Genomic DNA, 14,620 nt, shown 5'->3' on the forward strand with positions numbered 1-14,620 from the left:
TAAATGTGTATATATCATTTATACCAGGGGTGTCAAACGTACGGCCCGAGGGCCGGATCAGGCCCGCGAACAGGTTTTATCCGGCCCGCGGGATGAGTTTGCTAAGTATAAAAATTAACCTGAAATTTTTGAATGAAAGAAACAGCTGTTCAAAATGTGTCCACTGGATGTCGCAATTGCAATCTTTGTATCTTTATAGATGATGCTACATATGTACAAAATAAACCACAGGATTTTAGTACAACAGTCAAGGAAAATGACCAAACTAATTTGATTTTGATATATATTTTTGATCTTGATAGATTGAAAATTAGCACCAATGAGTTGACTGATGAGCATTATCACATCATTTATTCATAAAATATAAAGAACAACAAATAGAGATAGAATACTAATAACCGCAACATGTAAGTGTAAATAAAAACCCAACAACATTATGATTTGTACAATTTCAGAATGTCCTTGTTCTAATTTTAAACAAAGATAACAATCTGAAGTTGTCTTTATTTTTACGTTATCGTGCCGCGATTTTACCTGTCCGGCCCACTTGGGAGTAGATGTTTCTCCATATGGCCCCCGGAAAACGATCAAACTACATAAATAACATACTGTAATTTGATTTTGATATTTTTTTTATCGTGTTAGATTGAAACTTAACACCGATGAGTTGACTGATCAATCAATCAATCGTTTATTTATACAGCCCTAAATCACAAGTGTCTCAAAGGGCTGATGAATATTATCACATCATTTATTCAGAAAGTATAAATAACGACAAATACCGATAGAATACTTTTACCTGCAACATGTAAGTGTAATAAAAAACAACAACATTATGATTTGCTCATTTTCAGAATGTGCTTGTTCTAGTTTTAAACAAGGAAAACTATCTGAAGTTGTCTTTATTTTTTAGTTATCGTGCCGCGATTTTACCAGTCTGGCCCACTTGAGAGTAGATTTTTCTCTGTGTGGCCCCCGATCTAAAATGAGTTTGAAACCCCTGATTTATACACACATAAACATAGGCCCCCCAGACACATGTGTCCACTGGATGTCGCAATGGCAATTGTTTGTATCTTCATAGATGATGCTACATTTGTACAAATTAAACCACATGATGTTAGTACATCAGTCGAGGAAAATGATCAAACTACATAAATAACATCTTGTAATTACATTTTCCATCCATCCATTTTCTACCGCTTGTCCCTTTTGAGGTCGCTGGAGCCTATCTCAGCTGCATCGGGCAAAAGGCAGGGTACACTCTGGACAAGTCGCCACCTCATTGCAGGGCCAACACAGATAGACAGACAACATTCACACTCACATTCACACACTGGGGCCAATTTAGTGTTGCCAATCAACTTATCTCCAGGTGCATGTGTAATTTGATTTTGATATATATTTTTTATCTGGACGGATTGAAAATTAACACCAATGAGTTGACATTATCACATAATTTATTCAGAAAGTATACATAACGACAAATAAAGATAGAATACTATTAACCGCAACATGTAAGTGTAAAAAATACCCCAAAAACATTATGATTTGTACAATTTCAGAATGTCCTTGTTCTAATTTTAAACAAAGATAACAATCTGAAGTCGTCTTTATTTTTGAGTTATCGTGCTGCGATTTTACCTGTCTGGCCCACTTGGGAGTAGATGTTTCTCCATGTGGCCCCCGGAAAACGATCAAACTACATAAATAACATACTGTAATTGGATTTTGATATATTTGTTTTATCTTGATAGATTGAAACTTAACACCAATGAGTTGACTGATGAACATTATCACATCATTTATTCAGAAAGTACAAATAACGACAAATACCGATAGAATACTTTTACCTGCAACATGTAAGTGTAATAAAAAGCAACAACATTATGATTTGCTCATTTTCAGAATGTGCTTGTTCTAGTTTTAAACAAAGAAAACAATTTGAAGTTGTCTTTATTTTCTAGTTATCGTGCTGCGATTTTACCAGTCTGACACCACTTGGGAGTAGATTTTTCTCCGTGTGGCCCCCGGAAAACGATCACACTACATAAATAACATACTGTAATTGGATTTTGATATATTTGTTTTATCTTGATGGATTGAAACTTAACACCAATGAGTTGACTGATGAACATTATCACATCATTTATTCAGAAAGTACAAATAACTACAAATACCAATAGAATACTTTTACCTGCAACATGTAAGTGTAATAAAAAACAACAACATTATGATTTGCTCATTTTCAGAATGTGCTTGTTCTAGTTTTAAACAAAGAAAACAATCTGAAGTTGTCTTTATTTTTTAGTTATCGTGCCGCGATTTTACCAGTCTGACACCACTTGGGAGTAGATTTTTCTCCGTGTGGCCCCCGATCTAAAATGAGTTTGAAACCCCTGATTTATACCCCCCAAACACATGTTTTCTCTCAATGTGCCTCCCCTGAGTCAAAATATTTGCCCAGCTCTGTGTTGGAGCCAAGTATGATCGCAAAGATACGACATTACCTCCTGATCGATCCAGTCTTTGTCCTTCCTGTCCCAGGAGAAGACCAGATGATGCCTCTATGAGCACATCCACTATATTGAGTCACAAAGTGTGGCCGATTCCAACATGAGTTGGGACAGAGGCAGCGCCCCTCAAGCGTAAATGAACACACACACACAAAAATGACGCTAAATAACATCAAAGCTTAAGGAAGTAACCGTTGTGTAGTTCTTGGAAGGAAAACTACGTAATTAACAACAAATCACAGCGTTTCCTTGAACTGCCGTTATCTTTATGTTCATGTAGTCAGAAAGTATCCATTGTTAGATAATTATATTAAAAAGGGGGAAAATAAACACAAAATGACGAACGTTGGTGCAAACACACACATGCTAACTGGCTAATGCTAACGCTAGCGAGCTAACTTGAATCTGATTTGCTGTCTTTTTGTCAGTTTTAATGTCAGTGCAAGACGACTAACTATTCACTTCGGAGGAGAGGGGAAAAAGTTGTGACGGAAAGAAGCTAGCATTCGCTCCTCCTTCAGGTCAAAACCAGCATCTTTTTTACGCTTTGTTTGACATTTTAACCCCCCAAAAAATGGAGTTTAAATGTTTATTTAACATCCGAGTGACATGCTAACGAGCTAGCGAGCTAACGCTAAGACGCACAAAACAGGATTAAAATGTCCCGAAATACTCCACCTCCGTGGTGGGGGGAAAAGCGGGTTATAACTCACCGGATGTCCCGAGCTGGCGTGGATTCAAACAATAGTCCGGGTCCGCGGCGCCATAAATATCGTCCTTCTGATGCGGTGGAGAATAACTTAATAATAGCTTGTTGCGCCTCCGCCTAGCTAAAGTGATGCTAATGCTAACGCTAGCGGCAGGCTCCTCCAGAACATGGCGGGCAGGGCGGGAGGGGGAGAGCCAGGGATGGGTGTGACCCGGGCGGCTTGACTCACGCACACAAAGCCCTTCCTTCCATGCGGGCCGTGTTGCCCAACAAGAACAGCTTGTTGCAGAAATAATAGTATTTTTTAGGAGGGAATACTTTGCTTCAGGTTTGCGGAAGTGGCGTGCGGGTCGATACTGGAATGTCGATACCGCGTCGTTGTGGCCTAATATCGACTCACAAAAATAAAAACAGCGATACTTTTGATACTTGAGTTATTTGAGATCATGCATATCGTTGACATGAGACAAGTGTGTAAAGTAACTAAATCATAGATATATTGTCGAAAGCAGAGGTGTCAAAAGTGTGGCCGTTTAACCTAAAAAATACTATTAAAAATAAATAAGTAAAAACGTGGAATAAATGAAAAAGCAGGTGGAATGCGACAAAAAAAAATGTTGACTCTAATAACCAAAAGCTGCCGGGCAGGCTGTTTTTGTCTTTAAAAATGTCATTGCTCAATCTTTCCTGTGATAAAATGGCAACCAAGGTAATCAAAAAGGTCAACCAACGAACGAGATTTATCTATAGAATCTCCTCTCTGGTCAACAAAAGCACCATGGAGATTCTGGCGGGAACTCTCGTTCAACCCTTTTTCGATTACGCATGCACCTCCTGGTACCCTAGCACCTCCAAAACTCTCAAATCTAGACTCCAAACATCCCAGAACAAGCTAGTCAGGTTACTTTTAGACCTCCAACCCACTTCTCCAAAGTGGGCTGGCTCAGGGTGGAGGACAGAGTAAAACAACTTGCACTGAGCCTAGTCTATAAAATCCGCTACACCTCCCTGACACCGAAGTACATGTCAAACTACTTCCTTAACGTAAGTGACCGCCATAACCACAACACCAGAGGGAGCCCCACTAACCACGTTAAACCCAGATTTCGATCTAACAAAGGTCTTAACTCATTCTCTTTCTATGCCACATCAATGTGGAATGCGCTCCCAACAGGTGTAAAAGAAAGGGCATCTCTATCCTCCTTCAAAACCGCACTAAAACAACACCTCCAGGCAACTTCAACCCTAAACTAACACCCTCCCTTCCACATCATACCTCTTCGGATTGTAATTAATCAAATGTAGACACTTTTTCTTATACTTTCTAATCTCTCTCATACTGTGTCCACTACCACATATCCTACCAAGTCAGTCCTACACTGTTCAAATGTCCATTTCTCTGATGATGCAATTGTTGATGACTGAAGTGTTGATACCAACCAATCCTAACCCCCCCCCCCCCCCCCCCCCCGTCCATATCCCACACCCCGGATTGTAAATAATGTAAATAATTCAATGTATATACTCTGATGATTAACTTGTGTGATGACTGTATTATGATGATAGTATATATCTGTATCATGAATCAATTTAAGTGGACCCCGACTTAAACAAGTTGAAAAACTTATTCGGGTGTTACCATTTAGTGGTCAATTGTACGGAATATGTACTTCACTGTGCAATCTACTAATAAAAGTTTCAATCATTCAATCAATCAATGCTCCGAAAATAATAATGAATCAAAAATCAAGGTTGTTATGAATATATCCAATGACTTCACATCAAATATTCCATTTTGAAATCATTTTGTTGGAAAATATTGCATATTTTGAGTGTTTGCCATAAGTAAAACAAAAAAAAGACAAAATCAATCAATCAATGTTTATTTATATAGCCCTAAATCACAAGTTTCTCAAAGGGCTGCACAAGCCACAACGACATCCTCGATTCAGATCCCACATCAGGGCAAGGAAAAACTCAACCCAGCGGAATGACAATGAGAAACCTTGGAGAGGACCACAGAACCCCCCCCAGGGCGACCGGTGCAATGGACGTCGAGTGGATCTAGTATAATATTGTGAAAGTCCAGTCCATAGTGGGGCCAGCAGGAGACCATCCCGAACGGAGACGGGTCAGCAGCGCAGAGATGTCCAACCGATGCACAGGCGAGCGGTCCACCCCAGGTCCCGACTCTTCATCCGTAGCCACCGAACCTGTGCCCCCCCCCCCCCTTCCCCTCCACGAGGGAGAGGGAGGCAGGGCAGAAAAGAAAAGGAACGGCAGATCAACTGGTCTAAAAGGGGGGTCTATTTAAAGGCTGGAGTATACAAATGAGTTTTAAGATGGGACTTAAATGCTTCTACTGAGGTAGCATCTCTAACTGTTACCGGGAGGGCATTCCAGAGTACTGGAGCCCGAATAGAAAACGCTCTATAGCCCGCAGACTTTTTTTGGGCTCTGGGAATCACTAATAAGCCGGAGTTCTTTGAACGCAGATTTCTTGCCGGGACATATGGTACAATACAATCGGCAAGATAGGATGGAGCTAGACCGTGTAGTATTTTATACGTAAGTAGTAAAACCTTAAAGTCACATCTTAAGTGCACAGGAAGCCAGTGCAAGTGAGCCAGTATAGGCGTAATATGATCAAACTTTCTTGTTCTTGTCAAAAGTCTAGCAGCCGCATTTTGTACCAACTGTAATCTTTTAATGCTAGACATAGGGAGACCCGAAAATAATACGTTACAGTAATGGAGACGAAAGACGAAAAGGGGCATGAAACTAAAAAAAATGAAATTTTATAAAAACGTATAATTGAAGGATATATCTGAAGTTGATCTAGAGATTTACCGGTCGATCTACGTTCCCATCCTCACCTATGGTCATGAGCTTTGGGTTATGACCGAAAGGACAGGATCACGGGTACAAGCGGCCGAATTGAGTTTCCTCCGCCGGGTGGCGGGTCTCTCCCTTAGAGATAGGGTGAGAAGCTCTGCCATCCGGGAGTAACTCAGAGTAAAGCCGCTGCTCCTCCACATCGAGAGGAGCCAGATGAGGTGGTTCAGGCATCTGGTCAGAATGCCACCCGAACGCCTCCCTAGGGAGGTGTTTGGGGCACGTTCCAACCGGCAGGAGGCCAAGGGGAAGACCCAGGACACGTTGGGAAGACTATGTCTCCCGGCTGGCCTGGGAACACCTCGGGATCCCCTGGGAGGAGCTGGACGAAGTGGCTGGGGAGAGGGAAGTCTGGGCTTCTCTGCTTAGGCTGCTGCCCCCACGACCCGACCTCGGATAAGCAGAAGAAAATTGATGGATGGATGGATATAGAGATTTAAGCATTGAAAGTAAAACAAATAAAAATGAATGCATAACTCATTTTTAACACTTTTATAAGTGGGGCATTTTTGGATCTTTGAGAATTTTAATGGTCTTTTTTTCTTTAACTTTCGTGCTGAAAAATAATTTAAAAAATCAAGGTTGTTAAAAATTATTGACCTATTAAAGGCTCCAATAACTTCAAATCAAATATTCCACTTTGAAATCATTTTGGTGGGAAATATTGCATATTTTGAGTGTTTGCCGTAAATAAAGCAAAAAAAAAAGACAAAAGGGGCATGAAACAATTATAAAAATTATAAAAGCTTATAATTGAAAGATATATCTGAAGTTGATCTAGAGATTTAAGCATTGAAAGTAAAACAAATAAAAATGAATGCATAACTAATTTTTAACACTTATAAGTGGGGCCTTTTTGGATCTTTGAGAATTTTAGTGGTCTTTTTTTCTTTAACTTTCGTGCTGAAAAATAATAATAAATCAATGTTATAATGAATTATTGACCTATTGAAGGCTCCAATTACTCCACATCAACTATTCCACTTTGAAATATTTTCTGAGGAAAGAATTGCATATTTTGTGTTTTGGCACTAAATAAGACAAAGAAAAAATAAAAAGGTCATTAAAATAGGTTTTCAAACTTTTTTCACCAAGTACCACCTTAAAAAAAAAACAATGTACAACATTCAAATACAGCAGCGGAGTAGGCCTCAGTATTCATCAAAAACAGGAAAGAGTTTTTTTTTTTAAGTATATTTAATATTTTTAGTCGCTAGCTGACAACTATCACGCTAATTGCTAGCTGACAACTATTGCAATAATCGCTAGCTGACAACTACTGCGTTAATCGCTAGCTGACAACTATTCTGCTAATTGCTAGCTGACAACTATTGCACTAATCGCTAGCTGACAACTATCACAATAATTGATAACTGACAACTATCACGATAATCGATAGCTGACAATGCATGCGCTAATCGTTAGCTGGCAACTGTTGCGCTCATCGCTAGCTGACAACATTTGCACCAATCGCTAGCTGACAACTATTGTACCAATCGCTAGCTGACAACTACTGAGCTAATCACTAGCTAGCAACCATTTCGCTAATCGCTAGCCGACAACTATTGCACTAATTGCTAGCTGACAACTATTGTGTTAATGGCTGGCTGACAACTATTTTCCTAATGGCTAGCCGACAACTATTGCGCTAATCGCTAGCTGACAACTATTGTGACAATTGCTAGCGGACAGATAGCGCGCTAATCGCCAGCTGGCAACTATGGCGCTAATCGCTAGCTGACAACTATCGCTCTAATCGCTAGGGCGTTAATTGTTACCTGACAACTAGAGTGCTATTTTTTTGTATTTTAAAAATAAATAAATACATGTAATAAAAAATATGAATACATAAAATAAATAAATACATAAATAAATATATATATATATATATATATATATATATATATATATATATATATATATATATATATATATATATATATGTATGTATATATATATATATATATATATATATATATATATATATATTATATATATATATATATATATATATATATATATATATATATATAGTGTATGTAATGTAGGAATAAACTAATGTATTAATAAAATATAAAAAAGATCAGCGCGATTAGCACGCTAGTTGCCTAGCTACTGACAGCACTATATTAATATTTGAATATCTTAGTATTGCGCAACAACAAGGTATTATGTGTACAGTTGTATACAGGAAGTATAAGTAGGGGGGTCCCTGCTCCATCTCTCCATCAGTTTGGGGGTCCTTGGCCTGGAAAACACTGATGACCCCTGATTTGAGGCTTTGGCATTGTTTCACCTAAAAAAGGTCCCCTTTAAGTTTGTGATATCACGCACCTTCCTGGTTGTCAGCCAATCACAGGGCATGTATAGACAAGCACACAATGTTTGCATAACATGTCTGAGGAAAACCTGGAGACATACTTGCCATCCTTGAGACCTCCGAATTCGGGAGATTGGGGGGGTGGGGAGTGGGCGCAGTCGGGGGGGGGGGGGGGGGGGGGGGGTTGCCAGGTTGCGGGGTTAAGGGGGAGGAGTATATTTATAGCTAGAATTCACTGAAATTTCTTATATTTATATATATATATATATATATATATATATATATATATATATATATATATATATATATATATATATATATATATATATATATATACATACACTACAGTTCAAATGTTTAGGGTCACATTGAAATGTCCTTATTTTCAATGAAGATAACTTTAAACTAGTCTTAACTTTAAAGAAATACACTCTATACATTGCTAATGTGGTAAATGACTATTCTAGCTGCAAATGTCTGGTTTTTGGTGCAATATCTACATAGGTGTTTAGAGGCCCATTTCCAGCAACTATCACTCCAGTGTTCTAATGGTACAATGTGTTTGCTCATTGGTTCAGAAGGCCAATTGATGATTAGAAAACCCTTCTGCAATCATGTTCACACATCTGAAAACAGTTTAGCTCAGAAGCTACAAAACTGACCTTCCTTTGAGCAGATTGAGTTTCTGGAGCATCACATTTGTGGGGTCAATTAAACGCTCAAAATGGCCAGAAAAAGAGAACTTTCATTTGAAACTCGACAGTCTATTCTTGTTCTTAGAAATGAAGACTATTCCACAAAATTGTTTGGGTGACCCCAAACTTTTGAACGGTAGTGTATATATATATATATATATATATATATATATATATATATATATATATATATATATATATATAGTACATATATATATATATATATATATATATATATATATATATATATATATATATATATATATATATATATATATATATATATAGTACAGTAAACAGTAATGAAAACACAGTTGTTCTACTAACTGTACTGTACTTGCTGCTTACTTAAAAAACAACAACACTTACCTTTCACTAGGGCTGTGAATCTTTGGGTGTCCCACGATTCGATTCAATATTGACTCTTGGGGTCACGATTCGATTCAAAATCGATTTTTTTTCAATTCAACACGATTCTAGATTCAAAAATGATTTTTTTCCCGATTCAAAATGATTCTCTATTCATTCAATACATAGGATGCTGACATGCAAGCAGAGTAGTAGATTTTTGTAAAACGCTTTTATAATTGTAAAGGACAATGTTTTATCAACTGATTGCAATAATGTACATTTGTTTTAACTATTAAATGAACCAAAAATATGACTTATTTTATCTTTGTGAAAATATTGGACAGTGTGTTGTCAAGCTTATGAGATGCAATGCAAGTGTAAGCCACTGTGACCCTATTGTTTTTTTTTTATTTTTATAAATGTCTAATGATAATGTCAATGAGGGATTTTTAATCACTGCTATGTTGAAATTGTAACTAATATTGATACTGTTGTTGATAATATTAATTTTTGTTTCACTACTTTTGGATTGTTCTGTGTCTCCTCTCAATTGCTCTGTTTATTGCAGTTCTGAGTGTTGCTGGGTCGGGTTTGGTTTTGGAATTGGATTGCATTGTTATGGTATTGCTGTGTATTGTTTTGTTGGATTGATTAATAAAAAAAATAAATACAAAAAAATCGATTTTTTAAAAATGAGAATCGATTCTGAATCGCACAACGTGAGAATCGCGATTCGAATTCGAATAGATTTTTTCCCACACCCCTACCTTTCACTATTTGAGTAGCTTGTCTTCTGCCATTTGAGTACTGGCGAGCGATCTCTGAATCCGGGAACATATCCTTCATGGATTGGTTGAAAACATCCGCAAATGAGAACGGAATGTTGCTTGCAAGGTGGCCCATAATACTGCGTTGCCGCCCCCTTGTGCTTCTCTGACCGTTCATGAGTGACTATATCCATTCGGCCACCGTGTTATGGGTTATAGATAAACCTATGGATAACGGAGACATATATAATAGTCTCCTTTTCAGGCGAGAGGACGCTAAAGGCAGTGCCTTTAAGGCACGCCCCCAAAATTGTTTGTCTGGCTGGAAATTTTGGATATTACAACTTGCCTAGTTTTGAAGCAATGCATGATGGGAATCCGGATGTTGGGTGTCAGTGTATTAACGTGCCGGCTGCAGGGGCGGATTAAGAAATTTTGGCCCCCTGGGCCTGACATGGTCTTGGCCCCTCAACCCCCCGCGCGTGTGGGCGCACACACACGCACGCACTATGCAAGAAATACTGTATACTGTGAACAGACATGCACACTGTACTGTACAGAAGAGTGCACATACTGCACACACACTATTAGGTATACCACACAGACACTGACAAGCACAGGTTTCACACAGACACAGGGGGAGGGGATAAATGGCCTAAAAATAAACATTTTTGAAAATGATTACGCCCACTTCAGTGATGGTGCATTGGGTCATTTGAGAGATATTATGTATTGGAAGTTGGTAGCTATCATGAAATAAACCCCCCAACCCACCCAAAAAACTAAATCGGACATGATTTTTGCCCCCTTTTCGTCCCTTCTATCATTAAAAATAAAATAATATCTTAGGAAAACACATTGGCATAACGGCAGCTGTGCAGCAAATTGAGGCTCAAAGTCTGTATCTATTTGTGGTTAAGCTTGAGGAGAAGGAGAAAGGTAAAATGATAACATGCATCGGAGAGCACCACAAAGAAAGGTGTAGGCCAGTTCATGGTACAAGGGCTGCATGCAGGTCAAGATAGCCCATTTCCAAGAATGCTATAGTGGCTGGACAGGCACTGGACATGTCCTGAACTCAGTGTCAGACGTGGCTGCCGAATACTTGGATGAAGTGAAGCAGCTGACAGATCTCATGCTGCCCCATCTGAAGACTGTCCTGGCCAGGCAGAGGATGGATGAGGAGACCTTCCCAATGGACCCTGTCAGTGAACAGGCTAGTAACATTGATGGCACCCCTGTGCACAACATTGGGATGGAGAGACAATGTGGCAAGGTGGACTACAAACTGAAGAAGTTGGGCACACTGAACGCAGTCAATAGGTCAATAATTTTACAGAAGAGCCAGGAGCTTCAGAGGTTTCAAGGCAGCAGCACAAGCAAAAAGGGAGGTTGAACTCAACTGGAGTAAATTCATGAAGGCAAAATTCGAGAGTAGGGCAGATGAGAAACAAGAGATGGCTCAAAGAAAGGAGAGTAAGAGACTAGACATGCTGGACACACTGAAATCTTTTGATGGCCCCTTCACGATAGTGGGGAAGTTGAAAAGTTCCTTGTGGATGAAAGTCTGCACAAGAATGCAAAGCTGCAGAGAATGAAGCTTGAGGTTCAGTTTGCCAGAGAAAGCACCAAGCTTCTGCCTAAAGTCAATCCTATCTTCACAATCCAGGTGACACTTCCCAGAAATGGCAAAAGTGCAATTCTCCAAGTCATAATGGATACTTAGAATTTTATGGTGGTGGTAAGTATTCATGAAAACAGGTAGCCTAACATTAGTGAATGGGTGAATTCTGGAAATAACCTAAAAATCTTACACAGTGCACCTTTAAGCAAGGGGTTTCTTTCGTGCTTTCAATTTTGCAAAATCATCCACCACATCATTGAAGTCCAACTCTCTTGTCAGCTCACTCTCAATTGCCATTAGAGATAACGCATTTAATCTTTTCTGAGTCATTCTTGTGCGCAGCTCATTTTTTACTCTTGACAAAAGAGAGAATGAGCGTTCTCCCTCACAGTTACTGACCGGTAGAGTGAGAAAAATCTGTAGCGCAATGTATGTATTAGGAAACGTAGGCTGTAGTCCAAAATGTATTATTGTTTTGAGCAGTCCTGAAGGGGTCCTCTCCTCATCAGTGTTGTTGAGCTGTATAAAAGATTTGAACTGTATAAGCTCCTGTCCAAGACTTTCATTGAGGTCAGATGGGTATGATTCAGTGAGAATCTTGGCCTTGTGAAGGACTGAAGCATTGGACTCTGTATCCAAAGAGAAAAGGACACTGAACAAATTGTTCAGATGTTTGTAGGCCTCCAGACGGTGATTAAGGCTTGAACTCAGTTGATCAATAGAGGCAATAAATGTCTCTATTTGAAACAGTTGCCTTCCCTCAAGCACAACATCTGGGGATGCTGATTCATCAGCAAACTTTTTACGTTTCCTCGTCCGTTCAGCCCTGTAAGATGGGGTGCCACCCAACATGTTTAAGGCTTTCTGCTCAAAATGATCAAATAGATCTCTTTGGAAGAGAACAAAGGTGCGCAGAGATTCCAGCAATCTAACTGCTGTACCAAGGTCCATGTCTGCTTTTTGAAGTTGCAGACTTGTGGCCTGAAATCTGGACAGAACAGTGTCCCAAAAGCCTGCCATGAAGGCCATCTCAAGTGAATCCAGCTTCCGCACTAGACTGTCAGCTTCAGTTCGTGTGTCTCGTTTCTCTGTGTCATCAGTGGAAATAACCTGTAGTGCTGCTTTTATTTTACTGTAGTTCTGCCACAGTGCTTTGGAAGATTCTGCACGGCAACTCCAACGCGTGTTGGATAAAGCTTTAAGTGTGAGATCTATGTTGGAATTGCCAAATACCCTGTCCCATCGGTGTGTGGATGCAGTTGTGAAGTTGTAAATAGACTGAATCAAGTCAAAATACTTAGAGACTTCATTTCCACATCTGTCAATGCTGTTGACTCCCACCAAATTCAAAGAGTGAGCTGCACATGGAATATAGTGTATTAATGGGTTGCTTTTCTTTAAGTGAGCCTGCAACCCATTATACCTCCCTGACATGTTGCTGGCATTATCATAAGCCTGCCCCCTGCAATTTGACAGCTCTAACCCTAGATTTTCCAACACAGACATGACACAGTTAGCCAAACTTTCACCTGTATGGCTAGTAATGGGCTCAAAACCCACAAAGCGTTCAACAACACTGCCCTCTTTGCTAACAAAACGGAATATGAATGTCAATTGGTCCACATGAGATAAATCTGGGGTTGAATCCACAATGATAGAGTAGTATTTGCTTGCTTGCAGTTCATCTGCTATAGCCTGTTTGGTTTTTGCACCCATCAATTCAATGAATTCCTCACAAATGGTGGAGGACAGATATGAGGTATTACCTCGACCCATCTGCCCAAACTTTCTGATGTGATCCTTTAGAAAGGGATCAAATTCAGCCAGGACCTCCAGAATACCAAGGTAGTTCCCATTGAGAGGAGACCCTAACGATTCATTTTTACCCCTAAATGCAAGGCCCCTTTCTGCAAGGAATTTAATGACTGCAACAACTCTTTGTAACACCTGCCTCCAATAGCTGCTCTCTGCTTGAAACTGTTTGAACAGGTCTGCATCAACTGTGGCACCTTTGGCGCGGTTCAAGACTGCTTGCATGCAGGTTATGTGCTCAGCACTTCGCTCATGTTCACCAAATCTTTCTGAGTGTTTCCAATCACAATAGCCTGTCACAAAAGAATGCGTTTTTGGGGAAAACAGTTTGCATGCAAAGCAGTAAACATTACCAGTAGAGGGAGAGTACATCAGCCACTCTCTTTGTACTCGTTGTCCATTGGGCAAGTGTGAAGTAAAATGTTCATTGTTTAGGCATCGGGTTTTGCCTCCTAGCCCACTGTTCCTCACAGAAGCTGGATAATGGCTGTGACGGTTGTGAAATGATTTTGCACCTCTTTGAATAAGAACTTCCTTCATTGACTCAGTGAGGGTCTCAGCCCATTTAGCGGGATCACTAGGTAGAGTTGTCACTGTAGATGGTGTTGAAGAAAGATTCAGCTCATTTTCTATGCTGTCCAGAGGTGCAGTGACCTCACATTCATCCGAGCAACTGGCTACTGCTGAATTGGTTGAATCATAAGCATCAGAAGCATTTGGTTCAGTGTCTACACTTGTAGTGGTCTCAGGATCTTGGGAGCTACATGCTAGCTCAGGTGCATTGCTAACCTTAGCTGAATTTGCAGTAGCATTTATAGAATTGCTTTCAGCAGATGTCTTTGTACTGAAGAAGCTGGAGATATTTGGAACACTCTCAAGTAAAACTGATTCCTTTTTTTTCTTTTCTTGCTGAATTTTTTTTCTAGCTCCT

At 39.5% G+C, this 14,620-nt stretch overlaps 1 protein-coding gene across 3 annotated transcripts in view; it reads right to left on the minus strand.

Moving 5' to 3' along the window:
• LOC133652098 (epsin-2-like) overlaps window positions 1-3,593 on the minus strand; it is a 62,472-nt gene extending 58,879 nt beyond the window's left edge. For all 3 annotated transcript variants that reach the window (XM_062050479.1, XM_062050478.1, XM_062050477.1), the window contains exon 1: window positions 3,230-3,593. The gene's annotated coding sequence lies outside the window, so the exon portion shown is untranslated. The remainder of the gene's footprint in view (window positions 1-3,229) is intronic.
• Window positions 3,594-14,620: the final 11,027 nt, after the last annotated feature.

The sequence above is a fragment of the Entelurus aequoreus genome, linkage group LG06 (genome assembly GCF_033978785.1).
Source record: "Entelurus aequoreus isolate RoL-2023_Sb linkage group LG06, RoL_Eaeq_v1.1, whole genome shotgun sequence".
Classification (NCBI taxonomy): domain Eukaryota; kingdom Metazoa; phylum Chordata; class Actinopteri; order Syngnathiformes; family Syngnathidae; genus Entelurus; species Entelurus aequoreus.